The following is an 18,622-nucleotide window of genomic DNA, read 5'->3' as shown; positions in this document are numbered from 1 at the left end:
CTGCTGCACGCCTGTGTGATGAGCCCTGTTCACATTTCCATTTCCTAGGTGAGGTAACTGGACTGGGAAAGTTAGTACCCAGTCCACAGTCCACCTGTGGTGAAGGATTCAGGGACACAGCAGCTGGTGTAACTAATGTTGGTGGTGGGATTTTTCCAAAGTCTGCCTGTTCATCTGTTGTGTCTTCCGGTGGGATGGTGCTAACCCCAACCCACAGAAGTCCTCGGCTAATGCCAAGATCGGTGTATTATTTGGTGTAATAATATACCAAAGACCTGCTTCTTAAGGTCTTTCTGAGACCTGCAAGAGGAATAGCCAGGGATGAGGCTGCTTTAGCAGTCTGCCCGACATGCCTAACCGTATCCCGGTGAACTCAGCAGCCATTGAGAAAAATAGCCAAAGCCCACCGATGCTTGGCAGAAGCAATGAGAGAGGAAATGCCTGAAAAATAAAAGCCAAACTGACCTTGTACCAAGAATTCCCCATGAAAAAGGAAGAGGACAACAAGCCTGATTCTTCTCCCGCCACCTTGCCGCAGAGTAAACACGGGCCCAGTAGAACTGCCAGGGACGCCACAGAAATGACATCTCCAGTTGGAAAATCACCCGAGGCAGAAAGGTTACCCAGGTACCAGCCAGCTCAGACCGCTTGCAGGGCAGCAGTTAGGGAATGAATGTTTGAGGGTTTGGCGACCATGGCTACAGGTTGTCCTTGTCAAGGCCTCTCCTGTGGGCTTGATTTGTGTAGGTCTGGCTGGCAAAGGCACATTCGTACTCCCAAAACCTTTGAGCCTCGGGATGGAAGTCTCATCATCACTGCTCAGTCTCCCGTGCCCCTCTCTCCCCTTGGCAGTGAAGGGCAAAAGCTAAAGACACAGAGATGGTCCGTGCACACAGCCATTGACAGGAATTGCATGACATAACAACGTCACCGCTCAATAAGCACAAAGTTCAGATTCCCGGCTGGCACTTTCCTGACCCTCCTGTCTCAGCGGATGTCGCCCCCGGGACCTTCCTGGATCTACAGACTTTAGGTTCCTCAATTCTGTGGCCGCTACTTCATCACCTGATGTATTTCTCTTCACTGTATTTGTTACCCTGGAATTCATTCTCGTTTCTTTCCTTTCTAATTCTCCATCAAAATGTAAGTTGTGGGAGAGCATGGACCTTGATTTCTTGTTCACCTCTGTGTCCCTGTGCTGGAAATAGTTCTTAGATCCTTGAGAGGTTCTGTATAAATACGTGCATGTGTGGAATTAATAAATACGTGAATAGGTTCAGCACCCATAACTCAGTGGTTAGGGCACCAGCCACATGCACCAGGGCTGGAGGGTTTGAACCTGGCCCAGGCCTGCTAAACGACGACAATAATAGCAAAAAAAAAAAAAAAAATAGCCAGGTGTTATGGCAGGTGCCTGTAGTCCCAGCTACTTGGAAGGCTGAGGCAAGAGGATTGCTTAAGCCCCAAGAGTTTGAGATTGCTGTGAACTGTGATGCTACAGCTCTCTACCAAGGATGACAAAGTGAGAATCTGTTTCCAAAAAAGAAAAAAGATCCGTGAATAAATCAATGAATCTCCTTTTGTACATTTAAGTGCTATAAAGTTTTCCTGACACAGAGTAACACCACAGACAATGCTAAAACACTCTTCCCCATTCTGCAAATACAGACTCCAAAGCAAAGGGGTTCGTATCTTCCTTAAGCTCCTTCTCCAGTGCTTTCCCCAATGATTGATGTACAAGCAAAGCTGTCATATTCAATATATCTTAATGACAAAGGGATCCTTCAGAAACTTCCTGAGTGTCACCTATAGTGACATGAAAGAATGAAATTGGACTGATCGTTATGAATGAGATGCTTGGTGATTGGTGTAGCACAGAAGTTCATGCTGCCAAGCTGCTTGGGTTATACCGGCTGCTTGTGTCCTGGAATCCTTCCCCACAGGAGCCAGGGGAGGGAAGTGATATATGGAAAACCACTTCCTGCTCAGGAATTACCCATGAGTGGACGGGAACAAAGTCAAGATTTAAAAAAAAACAAAAACTGGTGTTTGGGTGGCTCCTGTGACTCAAAGGATTAGGGCGCCAGCCCCATATACTGGAGGTTGCAGGTTCCAACCTGGCTCTGGCCAAAAACTGCAAAAAACCAAACCAAAACAAAACAAACTGATGTTTTATTATATTATAAAGAATGTGTTTCAGCTGGTATAAAAGATAACTGCCCCCAAACTAGATTATCTTCATGTAAGATAGTATGGAGAAAGAAAAAGTAGATTTTGAAAGTTCTTTAACTTTAAATATTTGTATCTTTCACCACGTCTGTAGAAACCTTCATAAGGACCGAAGGAAATCACTGTTTCTCTAAGCAAGCACGTGCTCAGAGACATAAAGAAATATCATCTGTGGCTCGGGGCCTGTAGCACAGAGGTGACGGTACCAGCCACATACACCGAGGCTAGTGGGTTCAAAACCGGCCCAGGGCAGCTAAAGCAGCAATGATGACTACGACAACAACAACAACAACAACAACAAAAAATAGCTGGGCATTGTGGCCAGTGCCTGTAGTCCCAGCCACATACACCGAGGCCAGTGGGTTCGAAACCGGCCCAGGGCAGCTAAAGCAGCAATGATGACTACGACAACAACAACAACAACAAAAAATAGCTGGGCATTGTGGCCGGTGCCTGTAGTCCCAGCTACTAGGGAGGCTGAGGCAAGAGAATCACTTAAGCCCAGGAGTTGGAGGTTGCTGTGAGCTGTGACACTGCGGCACTCTACTGAGGGTGACATAATAAGGCTCTGTCTCAAAAAGAAAAAGAAAAAAGAGAAAGAAATGCATCTGTGTCTGTTCCATGCATTAGGCCAGTCAGTAACATATATAGGTGCTGAGTGCCTCCCAGGCAGCTGAGACTCTAGTGTAGGAAGTTTTATATTCCAGGAAGGAGGCCGCTGCTCCCAATAGCTCTCAATTCTCCCTCCCTGCTACAGGGCACTGGCCAAGGTGAGCTCAGTCTCTGCATCCATGTGTTAACTTTCCTGTTATTTAAGAGTCTGAGAACTGGATTAATTATACTTGTACCTTAGGAAAAAAAAAATTCCTTTGGTGCATGAACCATAGAAACAAAATGCACTGATGGTTTTTAAATGACCCAGAAATCAAGATAAATTATAGCTGTAATTAATTACATAACATGGTGTCCCCTGGTAGACAGGTAGAGGTCTAACCCAGAAAACTCTGAGGCTGGAAAATTTGAATGTAGGGACTTACTGCAGACACAGAGCTGCCGTGAACACTCACCAGCTCCTAATCTGTCTCCCTGCACGTTTGACCTAAGGCAAAAATCACTGAACCTGTTCTTATCTCCCTCGCTCATCTGTACCATGGGGATGTAAGTTCTGGACGACCCCAAAGCGGCTGCTGTGTCGAGCCACATAGAAATGATTTGAAAGAAAATGATTCAGCACACAACACATCTGAGGAATTTTAATAAAGCTGGGTCACTAATCTAATGGGATTAGGAGCCAATAATTACCAATATGATGCCCCACTTATCAGAATTTTGTCCAAAACAGCTTGCTTTATACCACATCTATCTACCTCTCTCTCTCTCTCTCTCTATATATATATATATATTGAGGTAGCTCAAGTACATGCTTGCACACGTGTGTTCTAAAATGCAATGATCCTTTGCTTACAGACTATTTACATGACTTTATATTGTTTTAGAAAAGTCTCTTAAAAGTGTACAACTCATTTTCTTTTTTGCGATGCACTTTTTTTTTTCAACAATGAAAAATAATGCCAAGCCTCCTGTGGGAATCTCAACACAGTATTCCTTCCCTGGCTTGTGGGATGGAAGCTGGTGCACTGATGGCTCCAGCTCTCGGCTCTAGGGATAGAACGCTGGGTGGCACTGAAGCCAGGACATGGATGGACACATGGTCTTCTCTTTGCAAATTTTGTGTATCAAAGAATAATTTATTTAAAGTAGTATCAAATAGTAATAAAAATGTTGCTAGTGTCATAATTACAAAGTAGATGAAACTGATTCATTAAAGCATGGGCAGAGAGATTTACTAGAGTAAGAGAGGGACCAAAAACTCATTTTATTTGTCACTATATTTCTTTATAAGTAAGATCCTCTGGGGATAAACTTTACCAAGCTAATGAAGAATACCAATTTTGAACATGAATGAATTCCAGTTAACTATTTGTGCTAGGTATCTTTCTACCATTTTTTTTTTTTTTTTGACGGAGTCTCACTTTGTCACCCTTGACAGAGTGCCGTGAAGACACAGTTCACAGCCATCTCAAGTAGCTGGGACAACGGTGCCCACCACAATGCCCCGGTATTTTTAAAGATATGGCCTTGCTCTTGCTCAGGCTGGTCTCAAACTCCTGGGCTCAAGTAATCCACCCACCTCGGCCTCCCAGAGTGCTGAGATTACACGTGTGAGCCACCAAGCTTGGTTTCCTTTCTACCTTTTGAAAGGAACTGAGGGATGGAGAAGGGGATAAACATATTTGTCAAATGTAGGCAAAACCGGCTGAGCACACCCAGAACATCTGATTGTAAAGAAAACTCTCTCATCACCCGGGAGCTCTACGCAGCAATCTCTTTCATAGCCTGAGATTCAATAGCTGCTAATTCGTCTTTGTACTCAGACCAGAAAAGGGAGTTCCTGGGCATTCCATTTTAATGTACCCTAAGCAAATATTGCTACAATTGTCAGAACTAGAAATATATTAGGCTCACAGTACCTTGAGGCTGACAAGACTGGATTCTGGGAGGAGGCGGGACTGGCCCCGAATGCAGGCTCAGTCATTATGTGCTTAGCAGTTTGGCCATAGAAGCAATTCAGTGATGGGAGCTTCAGAGTCTTTATCATAGGGTGGGAATAAGGATATTAATCTCTAAGGTTATTAAAAAAATTAAGTAGAGTAATGCAAAATGGCTACCATAACGTCTGAAATGTGATAGGAACCCCAAATGATGTTTCTCCTCCTTAAACACCCATGTACACATGTCAATCAACTCCAACAACGCCACATGGGCATGACTTCAGATTATCTCTACACCTTTTGCTACCAATATAAAAGCTGTGCCCATTAATTTAAATTACCCCAGACTCCATGTAAATTTGTAAATGCTAAGGGCTTGAAATGTGAGGGCTACAAGGTTATGGGGGAGATGCATTCTGCGTGGAACAAAGACCTTCAATGTATCAGCTATTTCAAAACGCCCCATTGTTGGAGATCAGGTAGATGAAACTTCGCTGCAGTAACTGTGCAGACCACCAGCATATGTTGATCCTGTGCAAACGAAACCATTCAACATTTCCCCTGCCCGAGAATAGATCTGAGTATGTGTTGGGGACAAAAGAAAGAATATTTAGGCATTTCTAGAAGATTCCCATCATGGTTTTTGTTTTTACCTTTGCCTTTTTAGTTTGGACATGACAATCGCCCCTTCGTCCCATACTAATTAATCTTCCTGTCAGGTCAATGTGATAGTAATAATGTAGAGGTGGGATTAGGGCTGGTAAGAGCCAGGGATAGTCCTTGAGTAAAAAGCATTAATATACATATTGGCTTAAGGCTAGAGTCTGCTGGAAACGGTTACGCCGTATCTCGGAACCCAAGCCCTAATGAATAATTCAACACAGCAGAATAATCCAGCATAACTAGGTATAAGCAACACATCCATTTGAGGGGAATGTTGTAGGGAGGACAGACAGGAATGTTGATGTAATGGTTATCTGTATTGTGCCCCAAACTGTGCCGAACACCTGAGGAAGGACATTCCCCTCGTACATGGGGACCATCCAGGCTCAGAAAAAGATGAGAAATTTGATTCCGTAGGATGGCAAATGCTTAGCCCAGATTGAAACTCAGACTGCCTGCCCCACACCAAGTTCATGCCTCGTGCCATCTCCACTATTCTGTACCAGCTGCAAAGCTCAGTGCTCACAGTAAATACCTACCTGTGGCCCTTCCCTCCAATCTATCAGAGCAGCAGAAAAGCTCGTGTCATATCTGGGTCTGTATCTGCCTCTCCATGTGTGTCTCCAAAAGATACTTTATCTTTCAAGTTTTACGGCTCATATCTGTGACTAAAATATCATTTATGACAATTCCCATCTGCTAAGCTTCAAAAGTGATATAGTTTCATTGCAAAGGGCTGCTCCTAGGGCCTAAGTTATAAGCCAATATTTGAGTGGAATCTGAATGCACCTGCTCTCACAGGACGCTGAGCATCATTAAAAATCTGTCCATTTCCCTGGAGAAAAGCTGTTCTCTGCATGTTCAATGGGGGACCCTGTAGCCTCCGTCAGATTAGAGCAAAGAGCTGGACTCCTGCAGCCTCCCCAGCTCAGACTCCGTTTCTCATTCTGAGCAAGAAAGCAGAAAGCCTGGCTCCTCCGTCATCCCTGACAGTTATGGACTAGCTGTGTACCTTATTAAAGATTAAGGTTTGCCCGGGCGCTCTCTCCTAGCCATCTCCTGCTCACAGTTCAGCATTTATTACAAAGGAACTGAAGATTAACACCATCCATTCAGCCAGAGAGAGTGCACATCACTTAGTGATCTCACAAAACCAAGAAAATGTAGAACCATGCAGAATCGCACTCCACCTCCCAGCCCAGGATGGTTGCGCCTTGTGACTCAACTGGTAGCTTTACTTTAAGACTGATTGTATTTTATTTTAATACTTACTGTGATTTTTTCTTTTAATTTCATATGTAATACATGTTCCCTGAAGTAAGTTTCAAAACCACAGAAAAGCTCAAGTAACAAGCAAGCTAGAAGCAGAGTATTCTTCTATTTTGGAGTATCTCTCTCTCTCCGCCCTTCTCTCTCTCTCTCTCGCCTCTTCTCTCCTCCTTCTTTCCCTCCCTGGCTCTTTCTCTTTTCCTTCTCCTTTATAAGTTGACAGAAAAGTTCTCTATAAGCCCCAAATAACCACAATCATAATCCCAATTAATTATGGAAAAATGGAAAATGAGTATCTGGCAAGCAGGTTACCCCTGCACCATTCTGCGCCCATAGCAGACATCACTAATCGATTGTGAACCTCCTCCTTCCTGAGCCAGACATGGACCTTCTCCAAACAAATGTCACGAACAGCCACTACTCACCAATCAGGGTGGGTGCAAAATGTAAAGTCTCTTTCTCTATATGGCTCCTGCCCTCAAGGTACTTACACTTTGTCCTGGGCAGCAGAACAAATAAAGAAGCATATGGGAAAAGTGCAAAATAGTATCCCCAGGGCATACATCATGATGCCTGACACAGGCTTAGGATCTGGTTTTCCCAAGGAGAACAAGCACTATGTCTGTCTGAGTCTGCTGGTATCTAGATGAGCCTCTATCATCGGATTTCAAGTTTGAATGGTTACTCATCCTCATGTGAACTCCAGCTCCGAGGCCAAACCGGATGCCTGTACCAGTGGTGAGAAAGTGGTGTGAACTGAGTAGCATTATATATAGTAGGAGATAAGTTCTGAATCACATCTTCAAAGAAAAATAAGGTAGGAGACACCAATGCTTTGGCCCTGGAAATCACACTGCTAGGAAATTAACATGGCAGTTAAAATTAAGCAGCATCCATACTATCTGTTATATTTATATATCTCTGATATATATATGTATACACACATATATATTTATATACAAGTGTGTAGTATTAATATTTGCAATATAAAACATTATATCTCTGATATATAAACATATATAGTTATATACATGTGTGTAGTATTAATATTTATAGTATAAAAAATTATATCTCTGATATATAAACATATATAGTTATATACATGTGTGTAGTATTAATATTTATAGTATAAAAAATTATATCTCTGATATATAAACATATATAGTTATATACATGTGTGTAGTATTAATATTTACAATATAAAAAAGAATTAAAGAGTCTGCTAAGGGAACTGACTAAGGTATGTCACAACCACCTACTGTGGGGAAAATAAAATAAAGCTTCCGTGACATGTAAATAAGTAAAATAAGCAAGATAAAATTAACAAAGGGGATATGATGTCTATGTGAGAGAGAAACAACAGAATACATCGGTACACGTATGTACGTACTGTATGAGTAACTGTGCATACGTGTGGGTGCCTTCCTCCTCGCCCCCTCATAACCTCTGCTTGTAATCAGCTTTAGTTAGAAACAAGATTCAGAGATGGCCACGCTCTTCCTTTTCCTTAGCTAGCGTAAGTGCCATCTGAATTATTAATCATGGACACATATCCGTTTAACCTAAACCAACAAAAAAAACCAATGTTCTCTGGTTGCTCTGGGTGGTGGGCTTGTGGCATGTTTGCTTGCTTCTTGATTCTTTAGGGGAGACGACTAACACATACATGTTATGTTAACAGAGTAAATCGTGAGCTTCTAGGGATGAAGGAGATTAGGAGGGAGGGGGCAGAAAGAGAGGGACAATGTACGCCTTGGCATTTACTGAAACATCAGAAAAGCTTCTGAAGACCTGCATGAAACGAAAGGGTTTTGGAGGAGAGGAGAATAAAATATAGGCATGTCAAGAATACAGAGACACCTGTCCAGATAAAATACCTATCCTGCTGATGCAGAAATTCCTGTTTGGGGGTTTGCTTCTGGGGTCACCATCCATTAGTATTCTGTGCACCATTGCTGCAGTCACCATTTCTCTCCATTTCTTTTTGACCTCAAGCATTTTATGCATAAATGTCACTGTTCTTTGCAATTAATCATGCCTACCTCAGACTAATTATGGACAAGAGTCCTGCAATTAGCAAAAATGCATTTCCAATGTGCATGAATGTTCAGAAAGCATTCACATTCCAAAACCTCAGGTACCTAAACAGGAAAATTGGCCACTCGTTCACAAGTTCCTTTCAAATTCAATGTGAAGGGAGCAAGATAATCAGATCATAGCTGATGGCACCCATGCCTGGGGTCTGCTAATGAGAAAATGGTATCCCGAAATGCACGCTATGAATTCTGCAAAGCAGCACATCTGAAAATATCAAGCATGCCTTTTAGAGAAGTTAAAGGGGCTAGGGGAAGAGACAGAGAGGGAAAGGACTTACCACAGACGATAAAAACAAAAACGCCTTTGAAACATGCAGCAGTTTCTGGCAGATGTAATTGCACAAGTCGGTATCAGGTACCTGGAACCAGGTACACCGCAATTTACCTTCCAGCGTCATTGCCATAGTCAGTCAGTCACTCATCACCAGTAGATGAGCCCAGACATGTTCGCGTATTAGTATTTTATCTTAATATAGATAAAGAAGGTAACTTTGGGTAGTAGTTCTCAATCTGGGGCAATTTTGCTCCTCTCCCCTGCCCAGGGGGTGCCTGCAATGTTTGGAGATATTCTGGTTGTCATAAGCTGGGGAGATGGGGAGCTACAGGCGTCTGGTGGGTAGAGGCCAGGGATGTCGCTAAAAGTCTTATAAGGCATAGTGCTTCCTCTTAACAACGAAGAATTTCTGGCATTAGTCGATAGTGCCACAGTTGAACATGTCAATAGTGTTGTTGAAGTTGAGAAACTGACCAAGAGTAATGAAAAAGTATGGATTCTGTGATGGTAACGCCTGCCCATGGCTCCGACACAGAACGGTTTGTGGCTTTACCCAAGTGTCTTACTGTATCTGAGCCTCAGTTTCTGCCTCTGTAGAGTGGGGATAACACTTCCTACTTTGCAGTCTGGAGGCAAGAATTTGAGATGATGGAAGAGTGAGAGGCTGTCACAGAATAAACGGGAGCTATTACGATAATTGCAATTATTACTATTATTTACTCATTTTTTTTCAATCTCATTGCCAAACAGGAACACAACAAACTTGTCGGAGAGGTGTGTTATTGCTAATCAGGCACCATGGCAAATAGCCCTCCATCCTCCCAGGAATAAACTAGTCTCACTTCAAACAATTGTTACAGTTAGAATCCAATTGACTCCAGACAAAAGTATTGAGATAATCAGCATATTAAAGCCAACACTATAACCATATGTTAATTATGTAAATGATTCATTTTAATCAGCTAGAACCATGTAAAGAGTAACTAGGAATGCAAATGCAGGGAGTTATTAAAAACCTCATTATTATTCATCTTGGTTCCATGCGTGAACGTATCCATCCAAACAGATGAATTAATAGCGAGAGGAGAGATGAAAGGGCTTGAGGGAGAGTCTGCGGGACACCATCTGTCCGCCTCTGCGTCTCTCTCGGCCTCCACTCTGCAGAAAATCTGAATATGGCACACGAGACGGGGACTTGGGGCTTCCTCTGGAAGGCCTGGTCAGCCACTCCGAGCTGCAGGAATGTCATGGCTTCTGCTTATTTGGGTTTTTTCCTTTTTACTGGGCTTTTTGCTGTCTATTGTTGGGCTGGGGGGTGGATGGTACGGCATGGTCTTCTATCTTGAGCAGACTGTGGGTTCCGACGGACAGGATTCCCCAGTCCACGCCTGCGTTGCAGAAACCTCCTTCCTCTTCTGTTCTCCTTTGCTTCCCACCATCCTTTTATCCTCCACCACCACCAGGCTATTTTCTTTATCATCACCCTGCCTGAGCCAGGGGGACCTGCTGGTACTTCCTCCTGGCTCCACCTTCTTTGTGTTGGACAGAAGAAAGGCGAAGACCCTTCTTATTCCAGAAAGAATAAACACAACTGCTCCTGCCATCAGCACGCACTTTCTTTGTTGGCTTAACATGAGGATAACTGTCTGGCTCTCTCTTCCCACCGTCAATTCCCTAAACTGTTGTAGGACAGATATTCCATTTATTTTACAAAGTGACTCAAAACTAATGGTGTTTTGACACCTTCACAAAACCCTTTTAAGCATATAGAGACTCTTGATGAATGATGCTTGTGTTTCCTGGTAATGTATAAGCTTTCCAAAAATGGCTCTTCTCAAGATAAATGGCAGGAAAAAAACCTCAAATGGATGGAATATCAAATACTAGTTTGGGAAATTCTTATGGCCTTTCTTCTCTCTTCGGAGCAGAGATTATACACAGGTGATGCTTGGGCTGATGATGTGTTGGTTTCATGTAATATGGATGTGTGACTATTATAAAGGCTGACAATTAAGTTCACAAACTCATCCTAGAGAAAGTGGGACATACCCATGGTCAGCTATCGAGGACTCCCGTTGGGAAGCTATGTACCAATGCCAGTGCCTAGGCCTCCCTCCAAAGCCCTTTGTCAGAGATGAGTTGGTGAACTTAATGTTAGACCTTGTATGAGGATAGCTCTGACAGCCATTCCAGAGAAAGAGTTTCCAAATTGCTTTGAAGGGTAGACTAGATGCTGGCATCGGTACATAGCTTACCGGGGGCAGAGAGGGGGTACCTTAAAGGTGATCTTCGTGATTGTCAGCAATAAGGTATACAGTACTTTTTCTAGGATGCATTTGAAATTGAACTGTCCAATCTTTTTTTTTTTTTTTTTTTGAGACAGAGCCTCAAGCTGTCCCCCTGGGTAGAGTGCCGTGGCCTCACAGCTCACAACAACCTCCAACTCCTGGGCTCAAGCGAGTCTCCTGCCTCAGCCTCCCAAGTAGCTGGGACCACAGGCGCCTGCCACAACGCCCAGCTATTTTTTGGTTATAGCCGTCATTGTTGTTTGGTGGGCCTGGGCTGGATTTGAACCCACCACTTTAGGTGTATGTGGCTGGCACCTTAGCCACTTGAGCCACAGGCGCTGAGCCTGAACTGTCCAATCTTGTACATGCATATATAGCAGATCGTCCACAGCTGACCACCCCTACACTGACCACCTGCTTACGTTGACCTAATTTTCAGAGACTGGACATGCACCCCATGTACACAGCAGTACAGCAGGCCTAGTTCCTTAAGTCGACCACCTCTGTATGTTGACCAATTTGTTACAGTCCCTTGGGTGGTCAATTTATAGAGGTTCTACTGTAGGTGCATATATATGTATCATCATGGTCAATATTCTCATAAAAATCTGGCTTTTTATTTAATTTCTTTCAAAATATCAGAAAACCCGGGTAATGTAGAGCCTTACTACTGCAGGAGCAAAGAAATGATGGCAGCTAACGAAAACCTGCCTCCTTCAGATGGAACATATGGGACGGGACATTTGTTCTCGCTTTCCTCACAATTCTCATCATACTGACTGATGTGTACAGGGGACCATGTGGGCACCCGAGTCTGGAGTGAGGGAATACTGCAAGCCAAGTAGATTTCCATCTTTTCTATTAACTCCACAAAGACACTTCATGAGGCTCTCGGCGGAGGAAGGGTCACTCCTCTTTCTTATGAGGCCACAGACACATTTTCATTGCGAGCAACTGAGAACAAACCAAACATGTGAATAAGGACGAGCACTTGTGAGAGAATCTATTGAAGAGAGGGGCGCCGGACGAAGACTGGAGGAAATGACAGATGTCCTCCTGGTTCTGCACAGCTCTGCTTGTGACAAGACGTCTTCAGGGCCAACCTGGTGGTGATCCCCACACACGGAACCGTCCCTCCTCATCTGGAAACAGCAAAACCCAAACGCGTCCTTTGTGACTTACGGCCTCATCTATGCAAAAGGAAAAATGGGGCCAAGGCCCTCAGGCCCTCCCCAGGGTATAGCTGCCAACACCACCCAGCCCGGGAGTATCTCTTCAAACTCGCTAACTGTCCTCACTAGGAGGATTTCACGATTCACTGACACCATATTGTCTAAGACCAAAAAGAGAAAAAAAATTAAAACGGATCAAGCCAGAGAGCCCATCTGCAATTCATTTCACACCAGACTTTAAAAACTCGTCCACCTGACAAAAGTACAATCGATCATTTCAATTCATTTTTAAAAGAGTAAACATGCTCGAAATTAAATGATTTGCGGGGATGAGAAATAAGGACATCCAAAAAGCTCTATGTGCTTTGTTCTTCATATTCTAATTCTTTCATGTCTCTCTGCCTGATGTCTCCTAATGTACTTTCACTAGAATCCCATTTTTGATCTTTAATCCCTTTATGTGTTTTTCTGTGCTTACTCTTGAACGCCTTTGTAGCTGCCATAATTGGGTCTCTGGCACCATTTTAATAGGGCTTAGCACAATGCAGGCTTGACAAATTTCATCTAAGTGGGAAATAAAAAAAAAAAGAAAGAAAGAAAACTATCAATATCATCGGAGAAACTGACCAGAGTCTCAAATACACCGCAACAAATATATCAAATAGGACAGAAGCCGCCTAAGGCAGCCTCCGTGGCAGGACCAGGGAGGGATGGCAGAAATGATCCTGGGTTGTGTCTGGACAGCCTTTCTGTCCTTCAGGGTTTATAAATTCACAAGTCTGGAGGCAGAAGCCTGGGTCAGATGATTTTTCAAGGCCCAAGTTGGTTCAGCCATAAATGTCAGGGCCCAGCTACCCTGGAAACATGCACAGCCTTCATTTCCTCTCCAGGTGCCCGAGCCTTTGTGATTTTCAGCCAAGGTGCTCAACAATCTGGCAATGTCTAAGTGACATTCTCTGACACAGCTCTGCTGGAAACAACATCGGTTTTACAAATGTCCTGGCAATAAGAGGACATGCAATTGAAGCAGACACCAGTGGGGGTGGCCACCTGGCTCAGAATGATCCCAGTTTCCCTGGGAAAGGCCTTGCTGATACGTGTAGGAAGCACCGGCCGCCTCCACGCCACGTCACTCAGCCCTGCACTCGGGCCACAGCTGATTGGTTCAGTGGTGAGCACCAGCTATATTGCCAAGCCAATCAAAATCTTCCTTGGGAGGTAGTGACACAAACCAGAGACTCAACCATCCTGTGATCTCAAAATGAAGAGACTCAGTAGCTGTTAGCAGCACTCATGTGTAGGCAGCCCGTCTTTGGAAGTGAAACTGACACACAAAAAAGGAGACATGGCAGGAGGAGCTTATGGTCCTAATATTTCCCTGTTCCCAGCGGCCTTGGCTATACTCACATGAGATATACCTATATCCTCTGGAATTGAGTCATCACTTCGCATATGTTGATTTGACTGGTGTTTACAGCTCTTACACTAAAACAGAATTTTTCAATCTCCACTGCCTAGATATTTTGGGTGTTGTAATTCTTTATTGTGGGAGGTCGTCCTATGTATTGTAGGATGTTTAAAAGCATCCTTGGCCTCTACCCCTTACATGTCAGCAGCATGCCCCTGCCCTTTCTGTATCCCCCCCCCCCCCCTTGACATAAATGGGACAACCAAAAATGCCTCCATACATTTCCAAACGCTCTCTTTGGATAAAATCATTCCCAGTGGAGAATCACTGCACTAAAATAATTTTAAGGCAGCAATTCAACATGAATAACCAGAAAAGTTCTTTTGCCCTGGCTGGCTATGGCTATGGTGTGGTGTATGAATTGAGACTATGAAAAAGGTTAAGTCCTGATTCAGGTTCTGAGTCTCAGATATACTCTAAATTCTTCCTTGCAACGAAATATCTGGCAAGGTCCTTCACATATTTATTACCCTGTGGAGTGGATCATCGGTTTCTCTGGTTTCTGGTGACATTTATATCTCACAAAGATGTTTATGGTTACAAGGAGGAAAAAAGGTCCCTCATGCTCATGACACTAGTCTCGAAACATAATCCATCACGAGATTGTACACGTATTGCATTGGGATGGATGGAGAGATAGACAAATAGATGAATATATTGCCCCAGTAGAGCCATTCTGATCCCTGTGAGTTGGTTCTGATACATTAACAGGCAGAATGCTTGGCATCTCACAGGCACACTCGGGTGTATCTGCATTACCTTCCTAATGACACCTTGATGTCCTTTTTTAGAAATTGCCTCTTCCTCTTTGTGAGCAGAAAAAACAAGCATGGTGCCCTCACTAGGCAGGTTTCTGGTGACTTCTTCCAACCGCTTCTCTTGGAGCAGAAACACAACCGGTGAGCATTTCCTAGGCTGAAAGTATAAATTATGACCCAAGAGATGCAATGTTAAAAAATAGTGGCCGGAGGAGCATTCACGTAGAAGAAAGGATATTCATTGTACAGCAAGCCTCTCATGGTAGAATCACTGCTCTTCTTGGTTCTGGCTATGGCTCTGAGCCTTTTTTTCTCCCACAAATGTTCTCGATAGTGTGTGAGGAACTCAGTGTCCTCCTAATAAATGCTTTCCCTTGACAAAGATAGTTAGAGTAGATTGCTAGTACTCAAAACCCTGGAATTCAACTTGATACAACTCAAAATGGCCAAATTAAATGTTAAAATGTGAAAAATGCTAGAATCTCAAGATCTATGAATTAGCACCATAATGTAGTCTAATTTTTCTATTATAAAGGTCAAATTCAATAACCTACATTTAATTCCAAAGCTCTTTCTCCACCGTAATTGCAAGATAAACAGATCTCACACTTAAGAGGGCTCATTCTTTCCAGGAAGCCAAGCACTTTAGAAGCTGAGGGAGCCGCTAACTGGGCTGATGTACAACCGCTTATCGGACATAAATGGAGGTGCTGTGGATGCCGGAACCTCGCAGTTACCAACAGACGGTGAGAGCAGGATTTCTAGACTTTCAAATGCTTTGAAAAGATGTGCCTTTAACAGGACTTGGGAGCCCCACGGCTGACTGGCTGTTCTACTTTTCCATCACACCTGCAAATACTGTCTTGCTCTGTCTTTCTGTTCAAAAATATTTCCCCTCAAATGTCCTCCTTTCCTCACCAGAGATACCGGGAAGGCCACATGCCTCCTCCCACTTCTGCTGAAGTGTCAACAATGAAAGGCAGGAGCTGACGTGTGCTGACTGGCCCGTCCCCCATCCCCCCCACCCCCCACATAATAAATCCCCAAAGGACAGGGGATTCTGGGCACTTATTTTGACCCCTGAAACCAAAAAGAAGCTACTCAAATGTCTATGGAAGGGTCATTAAATGCTCCATAAAATGTAGTTAGCCTTAAGCAAAAAGGTTTTTGTCCTCCAACAAAACAACTTAAATGGTGCCAGCTAAAGAGATCTGATGGCTTTAAGTCCCAGGGTGTTTAAAGGTTCTGTGAACTCGCGTTGACCTTTCTCCAGCTGCTCGGCACGCTGCCTTAAAAGCCATGCGACCCGTTTTATGCCAGGCATTTTGCCAGGCTGAGAGGCCCAAAAGATCTCTGTCTTCATTTATTTGTTTATTTATTGTTTCACTAGCTCTGGGGTGACCTCCCATGAAGGATTTCATTTGGGCCAGACACAGTTCTAAGCGCCATGTGCTTGCCATTTCGTCGGGTGCTCTCGGTAACAGTACGGAATTGGATTTGTTTCACCCCCTTGGACTGAAGAAGTCCTTGAGTGTGGCTCAGGACCGGTAAACACAGGGGCAGTTAGACTGGAGGACAGGATTTTGGCAACAGCTTGATATATTTTCCTGGTATCACAGCAGAGAAGGGGTCCAGACCCTGAGAGGTCAGGATGGAAGCTGCCCACAATCTGCACTGTCTCTGCTCACAAGCGCACCGCAGTCAGCGGCAGCAATGATGGCCGAGGTGGCAGGCACAGCCCCCACCGTCAAGGCATCCAGGTGACCTTCACTCTGTCGGCACCCAAGCTGGGGGGATTTGCAACTCATCTTGCATAAGCCTCAGCAACCACACCCTGTGTTTCTTACCCACTTTATTATTATTATTGTTATCATTATTTCCATAGACTGGGAAACTAAGGTTAGGAGCAGGTGACTTGTCCAGGGTCACACGTCAATGTGTACAGAGTGAGGAATTAACTCCAGCTATGTCTGGCTCTCAGATCCAGGCTCCGGACTTGGACATATAAAATGAACATGCTGTTTTTTGCCTTCCTGATAAGCCACTTCCCGTGACAGTGAACACTCACACATTTGCCTTCCAATGAAGCTTCTAGAGCAAGGACTTTCTACCGGCTGAGAGGATCTTCACTGTGCCATGAAAATTCTTAAAGATGATTAACTAAATATTTTTTGAAAGAAGTTCAGAGCACAGTAAGTTTATTCTTATTTTTACTTTTTTTTGGATCAACACAATCTAAGTGTGTTGTGGAAGTTTAACTATAGGTTCAAGTGTGCTGTGAGATAAAAAACGCTGGAAAACACTGTCCTGGAAGCTGCCTGTGTTTTCACTACTTCCGTGAGCACGTCTTGACTTCCTCGATTTTCTCACTTTGTTGGAACAAAACGTGACCTGACCAGATTCCAATACCCTTGCTCTGCCTCCCACCCGTGTTTGGCGCCGGACAGCGGCCACCACGTGTTTCGGTTATTTTTTATCCTTTAAGTAGAAACAGGATGGGAGCAGCTGTGAAGGAAATAGTCTCATCTTCCCACCTGCCTCCTTCAGACTCACCTGGTCTAGCCGGGTTTTAATCTGTGCCAAGGACTAGGGGAGTGTCAAGCAGGGGAACGGGGTGAGAGCATGAGAAATGGTCCCTACAAGCTTTGAGAAAATGCCAAGCCTTCATTCTTCAATGCAAAGTGGTTTTAATCTTCCCTAAGAGCAAACGTCTGCTCCATACAAAGCTTTCTTAGTCAATTTAGGCCTCTTCTATGGGATACCTGGAAGCACCACTGCTATGATGGGGGATCCAGCAAGAAGGAACTGCTATCAAACAGCTTTAGAGCCCAGAAACTGGCCTCCCTGTGCAAATTTGTCTGCAGGGTTGGGAGGTCCAGACGGCTACTTGGGCAGGATGCGGGGAGGCCGGCTCTGTCCATCCCTGTGTGTGTGTGGGTGTGTTGTGGGGGAAGGGCTTCAACAGGGCTCCAGAACCCTTCTCCCACCCCACCCCACCCCACCCCACCCCACAGGTGGGTAGTTTGCAAATGTCTACCCAGCCTCAAAGCCAGACTCTCTGTGGGGTGGGTTTTAGCTCATTCTTTCTAATAACGATGGCTGGGAACTGAGGACGCCCTTGGAATGAGAGGAGAGAAATACACACCCAGTGGATGCGACTCTCCAAGGACGAGGATAAATTAAGGGACTGTAAATACACACTCAAAGACTTCAAGGTGACCTGGGGAAATCTCTGGGAGGCAAGGCTGGAGTGTAGAGGCCTAATTAATGGCACCATCTGAAGAAAGAGAAGGGTGAAAATAAGGCACTTGGCCGGCATGGGTAGGGAGAGCAAGGAGGCCGCGTGTGGAGCGTTGGCAGGAAGTCTATGGCGTCATCCAGAGGAGATTTACAATGAATCCCCAGCGCAGGCTTTCCAAACCCGGGAGAGGCGTTCTGCATCGTGGGGAGGGCGCATTCCTCAACCTTGTTGTGGCCTACAGGAAAAGTCCTTCCCTATGGCCTAGCCTTGCTCCACAGGCCACATTTTGCCTTCCTGGGTTTTTTGATACCAGGAAGGTTGTAGTAAATATTCAGTTATTTAATGAAGGGTGATTATGTTTCCTAGTACCTCATACCTCTCTCCCCCCCACATACAAAAACACAATTTGATGGCATATAACGAGAGTGCTTAGTATACAACAAGCATTTTATATATGCAAGTTCATTTCCTTACAACTGTTTCAGTGATCCAGGACTAGGAACCAAGGGTAGGACCAGAGAGGTGCTGAGACTGGCTAGAGGTCACACAGCATGAACTGGACCCAAGGCTTGTGAGTTTAATTAACACACATTTCTGTTCTTGCTTAGAGGG

General features: G+C 44.3%; 1 protein-coding gene across 10 annotated transcripts in view; it reads right to left on the bottom strand.

The window, feature by feature from the left end:
- Positions 1–18,622, bottom strand: part of RBFOX1 (RNA binding fox-1 homolog 1) — a 1,537,420-nt gene that overhangs the window by 298,890 nt on the left and 1,219,908 nt on the right. The gene's annotated exons all lie outside the window — the stretch shown is intronic.

The sequence above is a fragment of the Otolemur garnettii genome, unplaced genomic scaffold (assembly GCF_000181295.1).
Source record: "Otolemur garnettii isolate 467f Iridium unplaced genomic scaffold, OtoGar3 scaffold00044, whole genome shotgun sequence".
Taxonomy (NCBI): domain Eukaryota; kingdom Metazoa; phylum Chordata; class Mammalia; order Primates; family Galagidae; genus Otolemur; species Otolemur garnettii.
This window is presented reverse-complemented; position numbering and strand designations above follow the sequence as displayed.